This window comes from Lissotriton helveticus, chromosome 1_1 (assembly GCF_964261635.1).
Source record: "Lissotriton helveticus chromosome 1_1, aLisHel1.1, whole genome shotgun sequence".
Classification (NCBI taxonomy): Eukaryota; Metazoa; Chordata; class Amphibia; order Caudata; family Salamandridae; genus Lissotriton; species Lissotriton helveticus.
The window spans coordinates 1,717,947,990-1,717,964,632 of NC_136057.1; the positions used below are offsets into that span (position 1 = coordinate 1,717,947,990).

Here is a 16,643-nt window from a genome sequence, read left to right on the forward strand (position 1 = left end):
ATGGAGCTTTCTTTTCTCTCCTATCTAATGAAAGGGATAGATTTCTGTTGGTACGATTCAAGGTTAACGTGCTACATCATCTTTTGGCCAAATCTAGTGGTCAGTCTCTTTCAGGCACTTAGGGCCCTGTGGATGCAACAATATGTCTCCACAGGCTACCCTACATTTTGTTTTGCAAATATTTGAGCTTGCCTAGGAAGCAGTTCCTTTTCCTGTTACTGAAAGTTCTGAACTTCTCACAAGGATACCTGGCACTTATGTATCTGCAGCTCCTGATGATCAAGCATTATCTTTTTGCTGTTTCATGCTTTCTACATGCTGCTTTGAGATCAAGACAATCTAGCCCTGATTAACCTTGATGTGATGCATGAGATTATATAATGTATTGTTACTGTTGACACATTCGTATTTATTTAAAAAATGTTAAGCCTACTAGTTTTTACTATTTTATAAACATATGATTTTATGTTCTTGTATGGTTGTGATTATAGCCAAATAAATATTTGTATGCTGACAATATATATATCTAGATGTATGCCATGTTACCTACTGACGGACGCCAGTAGGTAGTTATAGTTTGGACAATTGGACCATGGTTCCACAGGAAAAGGGTTTTGTAACTTGTTTATATCTTTGGCGTAGTTTGAAAAATCTTCACTATAAGTGGGTGCGTGAGTGGCTTTATTGATGAGTAAGTGGTTGTGTGAGTACTTGTATGGGTCTGTGAGTGATTGTGTGGGTGTGTGAGTGGGTGCATGAGAGGTTATATAGGAGTGTGAGAGGGTGTGTGAGTAGTTCTGTGGATAATGTCATTAGTGATGTCCTCAGTGCTGTCACTGACCATGTCATGAGTGATGTAATATGTGAGGTAATAAACAGTGCATTGCGGGCCCGTAAGTTATAGTTAGATCAGATTTTGTATAAGTGGAATCTGAGCCTAACTATAACTTTCCTGTACCCTTTGTTTTTATAGTGAATAATAGATCTATCTATAGATCTATCCACTCTCCATATTCACTTGAGCAACAAAAAATGTCCAGAGACACTGCACGGCTTGAAATCTGAAGAGACAACCATTTCAAGAAGGACTGAGAGTATAGGGATCCTTTGTTTATTTACATATATTTTTAATTCACCTACTGGCAGTTGCCATTAGGTAGGAGGACCCAAAACAACTTTTCCTCATGTAATTTCCCATAGGAATTTTGAACGTGACTATAGCCCGAACTGCTGAATGGAATTACACCAAATTTGCCAGAAAGCATGCTCTCGTAATTTGGTTTAAATCTGTTCAGTAGTTTTTAATTAAAACACATATATATGTATATATAGAGACGCAGAGGTTCTGCAGATCCGACAGTTCTGATAGTGAGATCTGATTGGCTGCCAACACTTCTACTAGAAAGTAGTGGTAGACATCTTGGGACTCAGGACTTGGCCTGACTCACAAAATAAACGGGAAAAAAATGCAATGGGCGGGGTAGGAATACTCTGACCCCCTAGGACTGGTTGCGGGGGGCCCCATGTAACCGTGTCTGGGCAAAAATATTTAGATTTTAATTTTTCTCAGATTTTCCAGAGGATCTGTGGCCAAATAAAAAAAAAAATAAACAAGTACAGTCTCCTGTGCTTGTTTTCTTTAATTCCCTGGGCGGGTAAGGTCCCATGTTTTTTTTTTTACAGAGTTTTATATAGCGCGAACTTGACCCGAATCGGGTATCAAAGCGCTTTAAATAGCACCAGTTGTATTACTTGAGGGCACATTAATTTTTGTATATGCATATAGGTCAGGGGCATACATGGCCCACTTCCCAAGGATGAGCCAACCCTGATGTCCCTATTTCCCGGGGCCCAGCTTTATAAAATATTGAGAGGGTAGCACATAGGCCCCTTACCGTTTTCAGTCTCGGACCCCATCTTCTCGGGTACAGATATAGGTATGAAGGGTGAGGGGGCACGCAGACCCCCTCCCCGGGCTGATTCAAGCCCTAGGGACCCCATTCCCCATGGCCCGGCCCTGTTACTAATGGGGAGTAACTATACCTTGTGCCCTAAGGCAACTATAACTCGCAAGGTCACCATGCACCTCACATTTTACTTCACTCGTGACATCGTCTCTGATATTATTGATAATATCAGTGCAACTTTTGCTGTCTAATTGTTGATGAGATAACAGTTCATGGCGGGGTTGAGTTATAATTACCTTAGGCACAAGTTATAGTTACTTGAGATAACTCTAGCTATAACTGCTGAATTTCTATGGTTTTGAGTGTGGAAAATCTGAACCTAACTGTAACCTCCCTATAACCTTTGGTTTTTAATGAATATATATACCCAATCTACCTTTACCTAAAGCTCTCCCATTTAGTAATAACTATTACCTGTTTTCCAGCCACTCACTCCCATCCCTCCCACGGGTAGTACAAAATTATAGTTGTATGTGTAGGGCAAAGATCTCGTAGTAAAGATAAGAGAGGTGGAGGCAGAGGTCTTCAGACAAAGGTTTTGGGATAAGCATTTTGTAGTATGTTGCAGTTTGTGAATAAGTTCCTGATTGACTCTGTTAATCACATGTATGAAATGTACTTTTTCTTCCAGTTAACACTCCTGCAGGAACTAGCCATTGTACATTGTATGTATACTACCATCACTCAAAGGGAGGTGACAATGAGCAACATGTTGGTGACTGCTGACACTCTGGATAGCATCTTGACGGACTCGGTAAGCAACAGGTTCTCACCGACAGATGGTGATCGTTCATTCAGTCTTGGAAAACCTCGGAACCTTCAGGGCAAAGCAGAATTACTTCTGATCATTCAGTCAGAACTTTGGTATTCCAGATAGTTCCATCATGGTCTGCAGCCGGTATGGAAACTAGCAGTGTTGCGATTGAATGGTTAACAGGGTTATACAGATGGCTCTCTCAAAGTATCTGAAAATGTTTGCACAGGATGATTAACTTGTCGCCACAATGGATGTGAGTAGAGAGCCTGGCAGAAGTAGTGCATGGGAGACGCAATGGGGCACAAAAAAAACCAAGATATTACTGACATGAAAAAGTCTAATCAGTTACCCAAAGGAAATAGAAGGGATTTTGTTGGATTGGGGATATCATGGGAGCTACAAGAAATATAGCAGCTCTTATAACGAGAACACTGTCTTACAGTGGGTGGGAATGTAGAAATCAACAGAACTATATATCAGAATATTACATATAGAATATAATTTGACAGAGGCAAGATGGCGGCCGCCAGCTTAGTTGTGTGAGCTGGTAGCTCCTGTCCTCCTACACCCGTTAAGAAGATGTGCTGTGGATAGTGAGAGGACGAGAGGGTGAAAGTGGGTCTGAGCACTTACCGAGGTGTGCGAAGCTCAGTCCTGGTACTATTGGCATGTTCACTTTTGCTGTGACAGTTATTTTTCATTATCTCAGCAAAATCCGATTTGGATACGTTGTAGCTGCAAGGGGCCGGGCGTAGACGCCGAGCCGAGAAGCAGCAACTGTTGCAGGCAAAACTACTGGAGAGTCGAGAACAGGGTTTCACAGAACACCAATAATGCCGCCTAAAGGACCTAGAGGGAAAGCCCAGGCCCTGGCTGATGGTGCAACCGCTGCTGCTACAGTGGCAGCCGTTGGAACTGTCTCCGGAACGGTAGGAAAAACCACGGAGCCGCTGAGCCATAAGAAAGCCTCTAATCTCAATGGTAAAACAAATAAAGGCGAGAGCTGTGCCCGTGGTAACTCTACGGGCATGGTCAGTCCCGCAAAATGCACAATCCCGCAAATGTTCTCACAAGGCAAAGGTGGGAAGAGTGGGAAAACGGGGATCCAGGGTATTCCGAATCCCCAAACAGACAACATTGGGTGTTGAAGCTGTTGTTGGTCCCCCCGGTCATCATGAAGGAGAGTTCAGGTAGCTCAGCAGATTTCTATGTATGACGCTGTTGCCGTGGACAATTTAATATCTGGCAGCAATATGGATCTGGCTAACGGCGCTGGTAAAAAGGATGGGCGGAATCCTGCAGGAGTGAACAACAGTGGGGTGAACCCCTGGAACTGGGTTGCCAAGATACTGAACCAGTTGTACCACAGAAGCTTTTTAATGATAATAACATTGTAGTTAGAAGCGAAAATGGCTCGGTTGGCTTGGCTGGGCCTCTTAATGGGACAGAGTCACTCAGTCTAGATTAACTAACGAAGGAGGCGGATTTGGTGGATCTTGTGGATAAGTTCTTGTCATTATCAGATCATTCGGATATATCCAGTGAGGAGAGGATGAGAAATGGGAAAACGCCTATGGCTCAACATAGTACTACACCCCCTGAGGATACGGGAAGGGATTCATCGGAGGGGAGCCCCCAGACAATGCGGAAGAAAATGGCTTTGACAGAGGAGTCTTGCTACTTTGCCAAAATTCAGTACGGCGCATCACCAAGACTTGCTCAGAGTTTACTGCAAGAATTACCGAGGCAGAAGCCTGTATTTCGTATTTGGAGGATAAACTAGCTTCACAAAAGCCGATGAGTGAGACTTTACGTGCAGTGAAGGATGATATGCTATGGAAACTTATTGATTTGGAGAACAGAGCTCGGCGGAACAATCTGCGAGTCTTTCAAATTCCTGAGGGGGTTGAAGGACAGGACCCTCGTAAATTTATTATTGAATTGTTTACTGAGGCGTTTCCAGAATGAACTCAATGGGACTGGCAGACAGAGGATTCAGAGGGCTCACTGTTTTCCCTTGTCTGTCCGGGCCCGGCCAGGTCAGTCGGCAGAAGTGGCTAAACCAAGGGCCATACTGATTTAATTTAACAACTTTTTGGCACGAGAAGCTGTTTCCGATCTGGCCCGCCCCGATAGGAAAAGAGTTGGCAAGGGGGATGAATTTTTTGTTAGGCCAGATTACGGCCATCAGACGGTAGAGAAACGCTGGCAATTACCTCAGCTTATTCTACCATTTCAAACTAAGGGGGCCCAAGCTTTCTTACTACAACCAGCCAAACTTAAAATCATCCATAAAGGGAATACTAGGTTTTTCACCTCTGAAATGTGGCGAAAGAGTTTCTGCAAACCCTCAAAGAAGGTTAAGGAGGGATTAGGCTTATAGAATTATTATCAAATTTGCAGCTTCCTTTTGTGCTGTTATGCTTAATTATTTGCATAACTCTTGTTTATGAAGTTGTATACCCCCCAGCTGTTGCAACAGGTTATGTAATGGGGGAAGAGAATGAGTATGCGTACTGTCTGTGGCCTATTGATCTGTAGGTTAATGTTTTTTTTGTTAGGTTCAATTGTTGGGGGACTTCACGGGTGTGGGAGGGACTTTTGGGTGTAGGGAGCATGTCACCGCTAGGACTAACAGTCCTAAAGGCTCGAGGTAGTGAGGCTGTGGGGTATGCTGTTGGGGTGGTGTTGGGGAGAGGGTGGTGGAGAGGGTAAGGAGGAGGGTGGGGGGTAAAAGTAAAAGAAAAAGGAAGATTCATAGCAGCAAAGAAAAGTACAGAGGGTTAAAAAGATTTGCGTATAGGCCTGTAGGTATGGCAACCTTGAATTTATGACAAATTTAGGCCTTCGAATATGCACACTGAATGTGTGCGGGTTAAATAATTATAATAAAAGGCAGAGGGTCTCCAGAGAGCTTCAGGTGATTCAGCCCGATGTGGCTGGTGTTGGGCCATTGTGGAATGTAGGATAGGGGGTTATATTTACCCTATGTACAATATACAGCTCTAACCTTGATGAAGCCCCAATATTGGAATATTTGAATGGGGAGCTTGCTACATGGCCCATTCTGTTATTCTTGTGTGGGGATCTTAATATAAATTTGACCTCTGAAGCTTTTCAAAATTGCGGGCGAAACTATAAAGGTAGGAAACCCCGAGTCATCAAGGCTCTATTTCAATTACTAACTGATCATGGGCTATTGGATGTGTGGAACAGCTTGCATAGGCAAGACCCCGGATATACATTTTATTCACAGCCCCAAAACAGGCTTGTACGTCTTGATTATTGTTTTGTACCTACATCAGTGTTTACTGGGCTGAAAATCTGTGTATACCCAAGGGTGACCTTGGACCATGCACTTGTGGTAGTTGAAATCCCGGCACTTGCTCGGTGTGTAGCCCCGAGAACGTTTACATTTGACAGGAAGCATTTGATTGATGAAAAATGTATTGAACACATGAAGGTGTGGAGAAAGGAATTTTTGCAAATTAATAGACACTCCGCATCCTGAGGGACTGTATGGGATACATCCAAAGCTGGATTTAGAGGGGAAACACAGAGCCTTGGGTATTTAAAATGTAAATTAGTGAAACAGGCATTGCAGGTTTTTTATGATGAGCTTAAGATTGTCGAAGAGGAATTAGTTAACAGGTTAGCTGCAGGATATAACACCACACCACTTCAGAATTATCTAGCGAGATGTAAGGCCAAAATTAATCTAGAATGGAGCAAGGAGAGCGCCATAAAATATCAAACATATAGAAAAGAGTGTCATGAGTATGGCGAGGCCACGGGCCGATGTTTAGCCTAGAAATTGCAAACATAAGAGGACGAACAAAGAACGGCTGGGGTTATTGTGTCTGATCCCTAGGAAATTCTTATAGTGTTTCATGATTTTTATACAGAATTATATACAGAGAACGATACTGGGGGCCTTTCTCTGACAGATATGGGACTTCGAGCCACTTTATGGGGCCAATTGGCTCAAACAGTTGTTGAACCTATTAGGATGGGGGAATTAGAGCAGGCCATACATTCTCTTGCAGTAGGGAAAGCTGCGGGACCAGACAGACCCCCCCTTGGAAGTATTTAAGATCTTTTTTCAGGAGATAAAAAATGATATGCTTAAAGTTTATCAAACTTCACCAAAAGGGGAGATTCCACGAACCTGGTCTGAGGCCAATATTTGTGTGTTGAAGAAAAAGTGGAAACCATCTGAATTACCGGGGTCTTATCATCCAATCTCTCTTCTTAATGCCGACGGTAAAATCTATGCAAAAATCTTGGCCACACGGTTGGCAAAAATTATACCATCAATAGTATTGTTAAAACAACACAGCTTTATACCTGGGAGAGGGACCGTAGACCATGTGCGTAGAGTAATTACTCTCCAAGATATCGTACAGGTAGAATCTCGAGAACTTGGCCTGATTTTACTCAATGCCGAAAAGGCGCTCGACCGGGTTTTGTGGCATTTCCTCTCATGGGGACTGCAACACATGGGTTTCGGGCAGGGCTATATACGTGCTTTAAACGCCCTTTATCATCTCCCCTCAGTGAAAATTTGCTCAATGGGATTTGACTCAGAGATCATCGCGATTTCTAGAGGCACACAACAAGGCTGTCCTTGTTAACCACTTTTATCTGTGCTGTATATTAACCCTTTTATTCTTATGCTAGAACAAAGTAGAAAGATTTTGCCTTGTAAAGTACAACAAGAACAGTATTCTGTAATGGTTTATGCCAATGATATAGCGATTGTTACTTGTAATCCCTGTCTCGCTATACCTGAAATAGAATCCCTGGCGCAGACTTTTGGGGCATTTTCTGGGTATAAACTTAATACTGCTAAAACCCAAATTTTATGAACAAGTCAAGCAATGGATGGGGATGCTAGGTGTGTTAAGGAAGCTATCTATCTGGGTATTAAGATCCGTACCTCTGTTAAAGAGATTGTGGAGGTTAATTGGGGCGATATTATTTGGGGAGTAAAACACTCACTTGAAAGGTAGGAGAATCTCCATCTGTCATTAGTGGCAGAGCTAACGTTCTGAAAATGAATGTCTTACAGCGAGTTATGTATTTTGTTAGGGCTGTGCCCCTGGAGGTATCCTATAAACAAATTCAATATTTACATATTTACAATCTCTCTGTACTAAGTTTATGTGGGCCCCTTGTAAACCTCGTAGCGCTGCCCGATATATGACTCATTCTTGAGAAAGAGGAGGATGGTCTATCCCTGACTTTGCTTTGTATTACTATTCCTGTATTTTGGTTAATGCACGTATTTTACGTACTGGAGAAGAGATTAGTAATCTGGCCAAAGCCCCCTCAATTTATCAGATGATTCTAGGGTCAAAGGTCAAGCATTGCCTATTCAAAAGAGTGGACAGCAGTTATTTTAAAAGAACGCACTTCAAGGTATTAAATGCTGTGTTTAAAGTCTGGAAGACTGTACGGAAAAGCTTCGAGATTCCAGTACTTTCCATGTATACCCCACTAATGCCACAGGAGTGCTGCCCCCGATCTTCTGGGACCAGGTGGCCTTAGGCTTGAGAAGGAAGGGGATTACCTGACTTGGCGACTTATATCATGATGATGGGAGATTACACTTATTTGCTGAGTTGGCGGATAAATTCCATCTACCCACAACTCAATTTTTTAAATACTTACAAGTAATGGTCTTTCTGGGAAAACATCCTATTTGCATTATGAAGTTTAAAATTGTAGAATCTATTAGACAGCAGGGAAACATCGAGCTAATTTATAAAAAACTGTTAGAGGGCAGAACGGATGATCTAGAAAAATATAATATGAGATGGAAAACTTGGTTGAGGAACACTGAAATCTCATTGGAAAAATCCAGTGATTTGACAGGGAGGATCTTTCCTGCAGCCAGCCTTAAAAGTCAACATTATAAAATGTTTTTCAATTTGTATCATACCCCTCTTAAAATGATGAAGTGGGGAGTCAGCATGGTGGGAAGTGTTGCTGCTGTGGAAAGGATAGTGCAGACATTGTGCACGTGTTTTTTGCCTGTGCGGTATTGGACACTCAGATAGAATCTATAGAGAGGTTTTTGTCAGAAATAACCGGGGACTGTGATAAAATTTCTCAGTCTATGATGTTGCTTGGTATTGGGGAAGATTTCTGCCAGGGGCAGCTACTATATGAATACTGTTATCCTATTTTTATGGCCACGGTGGTTGCTCAGTTGGCAATTGCCTCACTTTGGCTACAGCAAGAGGCTCCGCCCTTTGAGATGTGGCGGGCCAAGTTTCTCAATGAGTACCACATGGAATACAGTTTATATCCTGTTAAAGGATATAGAAAAGGGAGATTAGGGTTAATGATTTGGGGGGTGGTGAGGGAGTATATGACGGAGTCTATTATGTATCATATAGTTTGTACCTCATGTTAACTTGATGTTGAGGGCATTGGTTAGGATTGGGGCTTAAAATGGGCAATGATGGAAGTCTTGATGTATGTGTTCAGTTATGTATTATTTATTTTGCAGCTATGGAATTCTAATAAAATTAAAAAATAGTCGATCATTTGACATAAATATCATGTCCTAAATGTGGAAATAATGTTTATGGACAATGTTTAGTACAGAGTATTATGTCAATCAATATTCTGACCATGCTATTCAGGTACAACACCTTCAATAGAATTTGACAAAGGATTACAGATTTAATAAAATAAGGGCTGTTAGCAGGAAAATCAGTAGCGCTAAGACAGGCTGATGTACCGTACGAAAATCCAGTATGTTTGGCCACATGTTGACCTTGCACTTGGGGCCGTTCATTGAAGGCAGAGCAGAAAAACTCTCTGTACAGTACTGCATTGACACCAGCTGCAACTGTGTCATAACATTATGTCAGATGGACCTATATGATAGATTAGGTGCTAGTTCAGCTGTGACTGCAGCAAGAAGTTATATTTGATTTTACAGAGTTTGAAATTCAGCCATAGTATTTCTATTTCAATTAAACTGCAAACACTTAACGTAACACTGTATCCATACACATTATTTTTACAATGGCCTTATTAACTAAGTAAGTTTAAGTAAGTCAGTTTTATTTGTAAAGTGCATTTGTTAATTAAAACCTTTGCACAGATAAAAAAGTAATTAACTATAAAATATGGCATGTTCCAAACAGTTTTGTTATGTACACACCGGTTTCTCATGTATTTCCATTAAGAATTCTTTAGGAAGGAGTAAAATGCAATGTGCTGATCTTTTTAACTACCATCTCTGATACTATTGTGGGTGCAATATTCAATTATTCCCTTTTAAAAGTTTTAGTAAGGTGTTTCTCTGCTGTTAGCACTCAAAAGACTACAGTTAATTTTTTGTTATCTAGTGTTTGAATGTTATGTTTTTTATCATTCCAGGTCCTTTAGTTTGGTGTAGTAGTACTTTAGAGTTGATAGTGATGAATTATTATATTGATATTAGGGTGTGTCCTGAGGAAGAAAGAAATAGTGTGCCTTAAATGGTCTGCCTGTAGAAAATGAGTGTACTGAACATCATTATGCAATGCACATTAGGGTAAGCATGACACTCTCATACTTTTGTAAGGAAATCTGACACCACCAGCTAAACTATAACCTGCATCTACACTGTACTTCCATACCACACCTTCACTACCTACATCGTACATGAAACCTACATCCCCATGTTTGCTGTTCTACACTCCAGCATCACAAAAGACATCAGTTACAACTAGCTAGCATATACTTCTTTCCCCATCACATACAGCCTAGAGTTCAATTAGCACTCTTTCAATCAGGAGTCTCAAACCTTTCCTGAGCTACTGTCTAATATAGGAATTTTATAAATGCACACACAGACCAAATAACTTAAACACTGCCCCTAGAGTACCCTTAAATTCTTCATTCCAGATACAGGGAGCATACAGTATTAATAGAACAGGAGCTGTAAGGCAAAGGTTTACAATTGGGGTCCCTGAGGATCAGTGTTGTCCCTTTGCTCTTGAAACACCTAAAGAGAGAGAAAGAGAGACGAGTATAAGAGAGGAAGATAGATAAAACAAAAAGAAAGAATGACAAAATAAAGAAAGAAATCAGGAAAGAAAAACAGAAAGAAAGGAAGAAAGAAAGAAAGAAAAAAAGAAAGAAAGAAAGAAAGAAAGAAAGAAAGAAAGAAAGAAAGAAAGAAAGAAAGAAAGAAAGAATGAGAAATATAGGAAAAAAAATAACAAAATAAAGGAAAAAAACAATGAGGACAAAATACCCAGAGAAAAGAGTCAAATGCAGGAAATGAAAGAAGAAAGCAATTAAGAAGACATCATAGACGAAGAAACAAACTAGGAAAGGAATGAATGAAAATACAGGGAGAAAGAAGGCATGGTAAAAAAGAAGTAGGCGAAAGAATGAAGAGCACAACAGAGAAAGAATAAAGGAAGAAGGTGAGAGAAAGAAAAAGACAGCGAGAAAACAATGGAAGGAAAGAAAGAAAAAAAAATAAGAGAAAAAAAGTAGAAGAAAAAAGAAGGAAGAAGATCAGGTCAGAGGTGGAATTAAGAAAAGATCCTTGTGAATGAAGAAAGGAGAAAAAGAAAGAAACAGAACAATAAGTAATAACACCAAAAGGAGAAATACAGAAAAAGAATAACAGAGGAGGGAAGATGAAGACAGAGAAAACAGATAAGACTGAAAAAAAGAAGGGAGAGAAGGAAACAATCAGAGAAAGAAAAACATTGAGAAAGATGGAGATAAGACAAAAGAAAAGAAGGAGAGAAGGAGGAAAATTAAGTAAGAGTTGAAGAAAGAATAATAAACGAAAAAAAGAGAAAAACAGAAATTAGAGAAAAAAGAAAAAATGAAAGAAGAAAGGAAAGAATTACTGAGAGACACAAGATTGAAAAAGAGAAGAAAGAAATAGTAAGAAAGATACAAAGAACTGGAAAATGGAGGAAACATTAAAAATAGAGGTTGAAATGAGAAAAAAAGAAAGAAAAAGATCAAGAAGAATATTAAGCCAATAAGAAAAAAAGAAAGAGAACTGAAAAAGAATGCACAACAAAGGAGGGAAGGAAAGAGATAGTGTAAACAAATAGGGGGGAAGCGGGAAAGAGGGAAAAATAAAGAAAGAGGACAGCAAGAAAGAGAGAATAAAATACATTGAGAAATGAAAGAGAGACATAAAAGCAAGGAAAACAGAAAGACATGTAAAAAGAGGCTAGAAAGAAGTAGAAAAAGAAGCAATTATTTTCAGAAAAGGGTAGTCTGCATCCTCAAGCACTGTCAGCGTTTGAGTAAATCATAGGAACGGGAGCTGTGTTTTAAATAGCTGTGTTATCAGGTGGGCACCTGCATATTCTCAAGCTTGTTGACAGGCAATTATCATATGTGAGCTACTCAACGGCAGTCTGTGAGCTACTAGTAACATGTGATTGATTAGTTGGAGACCATTGCTTTTAATCCACCAATAGGAAACACGCCACTGCCTACTCTTTAAGTCTCTCTTACTTCTGTACCTACATTCCTCCTCCTTCGGTGCCCTACATTAACAACTGCACCAGACATCCTATAATTTGTTTTGTTTTTTAAACATATTTTATTAGGTTTTCATGCAATGCACAAACAATTCACCGATACATGCAACTTCATTACCTTAGTCTCGCAACACTTGACCAATAATTGTATCCCCATCCAGATTTTGCCTCGCCCCGCCAAGTCTGTGTTAGTCCATCCATTTGTTCCCCATATAGAGTGAGGCCTTTCTAATAGCAAGAGTTATATCCCAGTGAACCCGAGACACAGTTCTACAGGGCTAAATTGTTTTGCTCTTAGCCTATTCAGGCACTGTCAGCCTCTATGTTTCAGCATGGATAAAAACGAACAAAATCCCCCCCTTCAACTCAAACTCCCCACCCTCTAACCCCCCCCAAACTCAACCACCCACCTCCCCTCAGACATGTCGCTTTCCCTAGCCGTGCATGTAATGCTCATAATGTGTTCTGCATACTCCACCCTAGTCCTATGTCAGTAGCCCACATCTCTGCCGGAGGGACACTCCCACTTCCACGCTCACTCCTCCCATTCTCTCAACTCACTACCTGTTGTTGCAGTCTCATATAATAAAGAGGGCACCCATAGCCGGCGAGGTCAGTCATCATCCTCAGTCGGATTCTTGAGCAAATCTACCAACGCCACCCAGGCTCTCACTGAGTCCCAGAATTTGTCGTTGTCAATCCTCCGAGCTAATTGGAGGTGGAGCGTCCCCTCGCAATCCGCCCACTTAGTAAAGTCACGTAGCCAGCGCGCAATGCTAGGGGCTGTGGCCGCCTTCCAATGGCTAGTGATTTCACGCTTGGCTAGAACTAACCCCAGGTCTAGGAACTTACTGGTGGTTTTGTTGCGGGAAGTGTGGGGAAACCAGTGCAACAGGCACACCCCTGGAGTATTCTGCAGGTCCCTCTCCGTCACCTCCGTCAGTTTGCCCAGTACCTCTCCCCAGAATCCCCGAAGCAGCTGACAATCCCAGAACATGTGTATGCATACCGCACCCTCCAGTCTGCATCGTGGGCAGGTAGCGTGGGAGCCAAAAAACTCATTAATTTTGTGAGGCGTAAGATACGCCCGATGAAACACATAAAATTGAATAAGTTGGAATCTCGCGTTTCGGGAACATTTCCAGGCCCGTGCCATTAACAATTCCCGAGGTTTCTCCTCTATAGGCGTTCCCAGGTCAGTTTCCCACTTAATACGCAGTCCCTCCAGAGGTGTCCTCAAGCCCTGCGTCAACCTCCGATACAAGCACGTCACCACCTTGATCCTACCTACAGAGGTGACCACATACTGGCAGGGAAGGAAGACCCGTGGTTTCTCTAACCCTTTTTTCCAGTGCTTGCACATAGCAGCTGTTATGCCCGCGTGCAAGAGAAAGTCCTGAGCAGGAAGTTTGTGCGTCTGCATGAGGTCTTGAAATGGTAAAAGTGCACCATCTTCATACAGATCGCCAATGGAGGAGATCCCCGATTCCTCCCAGTCATGTAGCCGCTGTCAATCTCCTCCATGGGGGAGCTCCTCACAGAACTACACCGGGATCTCAGGGGCATATGCCGGGCTCCCTTTATTGCGTCGTATAGCCCTATACCAACATTGCCTCAGGACCCATAGATCCCTGGATAACTCACGTTCCTGCATCGGGAGCTGTAGCAAAATCCGACTCAAGTGACGAAGCTCTAGGTCCCTTCTTCTCTGGTATGTCTCCATTCCCAGCTTCCCTGCCAGCCGTTGTGTGAACCATTGCAGCTGGACCGCATTGTAGTAAGCCTCAAAATCCGGCACTGGAAAGCCTCCCTCCCGACACGGGCGCATCATGGCCGGCAGAGACACTCTTCTTCATCCCGTTCCCCACAGGAAGCTCGAAACCATGGAGTTGAATTGGGCAAAGCACGTTCCAGGTATCCAAATCGGCAGGGTAACAAAGTAATAAAGTAAACGGGGGAGGGTTATCATTTTTAATAATGCCACACACCCCGCAACCGACAAAGGCAGGGAGGCCCAGAAGTCAAGGTTACTCCTGGTTGAGCGCAGAGCCCTCCCTATGTATGTTATCCTCAAATAAATCAACTGCCTTGTGGTAAATTCTAGCCCCCAGATCAGACATCCTATAATTTATACCTTCATACTGACCAACAACTCCTGCACCGCCACTGTCACTCTCAATACCCGCCAAATCATAAGTCTCACAAACTTTACTCTATTCAGCTTATCTCAAACATAAACACAACATCCCACACTGATACCCATAAAAAATGCAACAATAAAACTGTTCTGCTTTATCTCTGATTCTATTGCAAAATAATGGTATACTTGGTTGTGATGTTTGTAACTATTAAATACATTTTTTGCATATTGTGTTCAGAGGTTTTGAATTATGAATACATCTAACACACCTTATACATTAGAAAAAACTTAATCTGGTCAAACAGAAAAAGTCATAAAATCAAAGTACAGAGATGATCGCTGGGCAAGAGGTCAGCTTGAAACATAACAACTCAAATACCATTGGGGTGGCGGACGCAATGTCCTCTGACACCCTGGAGGACACTGCTTTGCCTGTCAAATACAAAATCAGGCCCCAAATTCCATATTTTCACTCCTAAAGAACTTCTGAAATATCTTAACAAAGGTAGCAATATTGCAACACCGAGAATCGGATTCTTCTTTACATTCCACAGGTAGGCAAGGGCTGAGAACACAAAATAGAGTCAATCTGTATATAACAACCTAATAGATTCAAAAGTAAAGCTCTCTCATAGATCTTGGTTTGTATTTTGTAGAATGAATTGCCTATTACCTGATTTGCACACAGAAATGTGTGTGCATGTCTGTACTGGTTTGTGTGTGTAGTTGTTTATGTGTGTGAGAAACTGAGAGAAGAGAGAGTAAGAAAGGGGATGAGAGTTCGGGGCTGCACTCATTTAAAATCATGGACTAGATTGGCAAAAACCACAGGAGGTAGGTGGTGTTTGTTTTGCAGCAGATTCTGCCAAGGCATGTGCTGGGCTTTTTATAACAAGCGTTGTACTTGCACCCATTTCACCCCCACACTGTGTCAAGATGCATTACACCATTTGCTAGGAGGCAGGGCCCATACAAATGAGGGAACACTTTTGTCCAGGTGTTTCTGTCAAATTACTAAGCACTGGCAAAGGCAAACTGGATCGCAGAAGATGTCTAACTCTAAGGGAAGCGGTGCAAAGGTAGCACATCTACCGAGGCACACTTTGGGAGGTGCTACGGAGAGTCTCAGAAACCCAGTCATCCCCATGAGGATGAAGTTAAGTAATATACCCACCTTCAAATGTGTTTCGATATGCTGGCAGTACAAAACAGAACAGCAGCTTGGAAGTGCCACACATCTTTCACTGTTGCACCCTCTCTGGCCTCTGAGACTTCAGGACTTCACTAGCAAGGTCATGTTTTTATCAAGATATACAAAGAGATGAAACATTTGTAGACCTATTTTCTAACACACCACATTGTTATTAGCATGTAGTTCATGTATTATACCATTACAGTACTGTTGATTTATTGACATTGTGCTTTATCATGTACTGCCATGTATTTTTATCTAAGACAGTCCATCCTAATTAGAGTGTTTAAAATACATTTGTATTAGTCTTAAAATAGGTAACATATTTGTAAATATAATCATTCAGTGTTTTTAAAGCCAGTTTACCTTTTGTTCCGCTCAAAAAGATATTGCAGTCTCTAACGCCAGTATTGTGATGAAAAGAGGTTAAATATTTCACAAACTCATACCCCTAGTACAGATATTTTATAAGCAGAATACACTAAGGTAATCCAGGTCTAGAGAATAGCCAAATAGAATTAATTATTTCTGATGATATATGCCCCATGTCGATACAAAAAGCGACTAGGTCGAATAGCTCGCACCTCTCAGCCTGTACCAAGCAATACATTTGGTGCACATCCTAAATGGTATCAGTCACTTTTGGATACCTCTGCAGTGCAGAAAGACATTCATTTATAAAAAAAGAAAAGCCTTTTTGATGTGAAATTAAGAAAAGACCAGAATTTCTGATATTTTGATGGACTTATTTATTCATTCATTGGGGGCACCAATATATTTATAATTTTATTATGACCCATTTTTATCCTGTAAACTTTCTTGCTGCTAGCGGTCAAGAAATCTCAGGCCACAGCCTTATTTTCAATCTGTTTTGGCAACTGCTGGTTCTACTTGGTCTATTTCAAGGAGTGATTACATTGTTGTTATTTGCTCCGCTTCTATCTTATTGATAATTGAGTCTTAGGGCCTGATTAGGAGTTTGGAGGACAGGTTTACTCCATAACAAACGTGAGGGATATCCCGACCTCCGTATTACAATTCCATTATATCCTATGAATGGAAC

General features: G+C 41.4%; 1 long non-coding RNA gene across 1 annotated transcript in view; it reads left to right on the plus strand.

Moving 5' to 3' along the window:
- LOC144774119 (uncharacterized) overlaps positions 1-16,643 on the plus strand; it is a 50,186-nt gene that overhangs the window by 18,292 nt on the left and 15,251 nt on the right. The window contains exon 2 of the long non-coding RNA XR_013600096.1: positions 2,599-2,721. This is a non-coding gene — a long non-coding RNA (uncharacterized LOC144774119). The remainder of the gene's footprint in view (positions 1-2,598; positions 2,722-16,643) is intronic.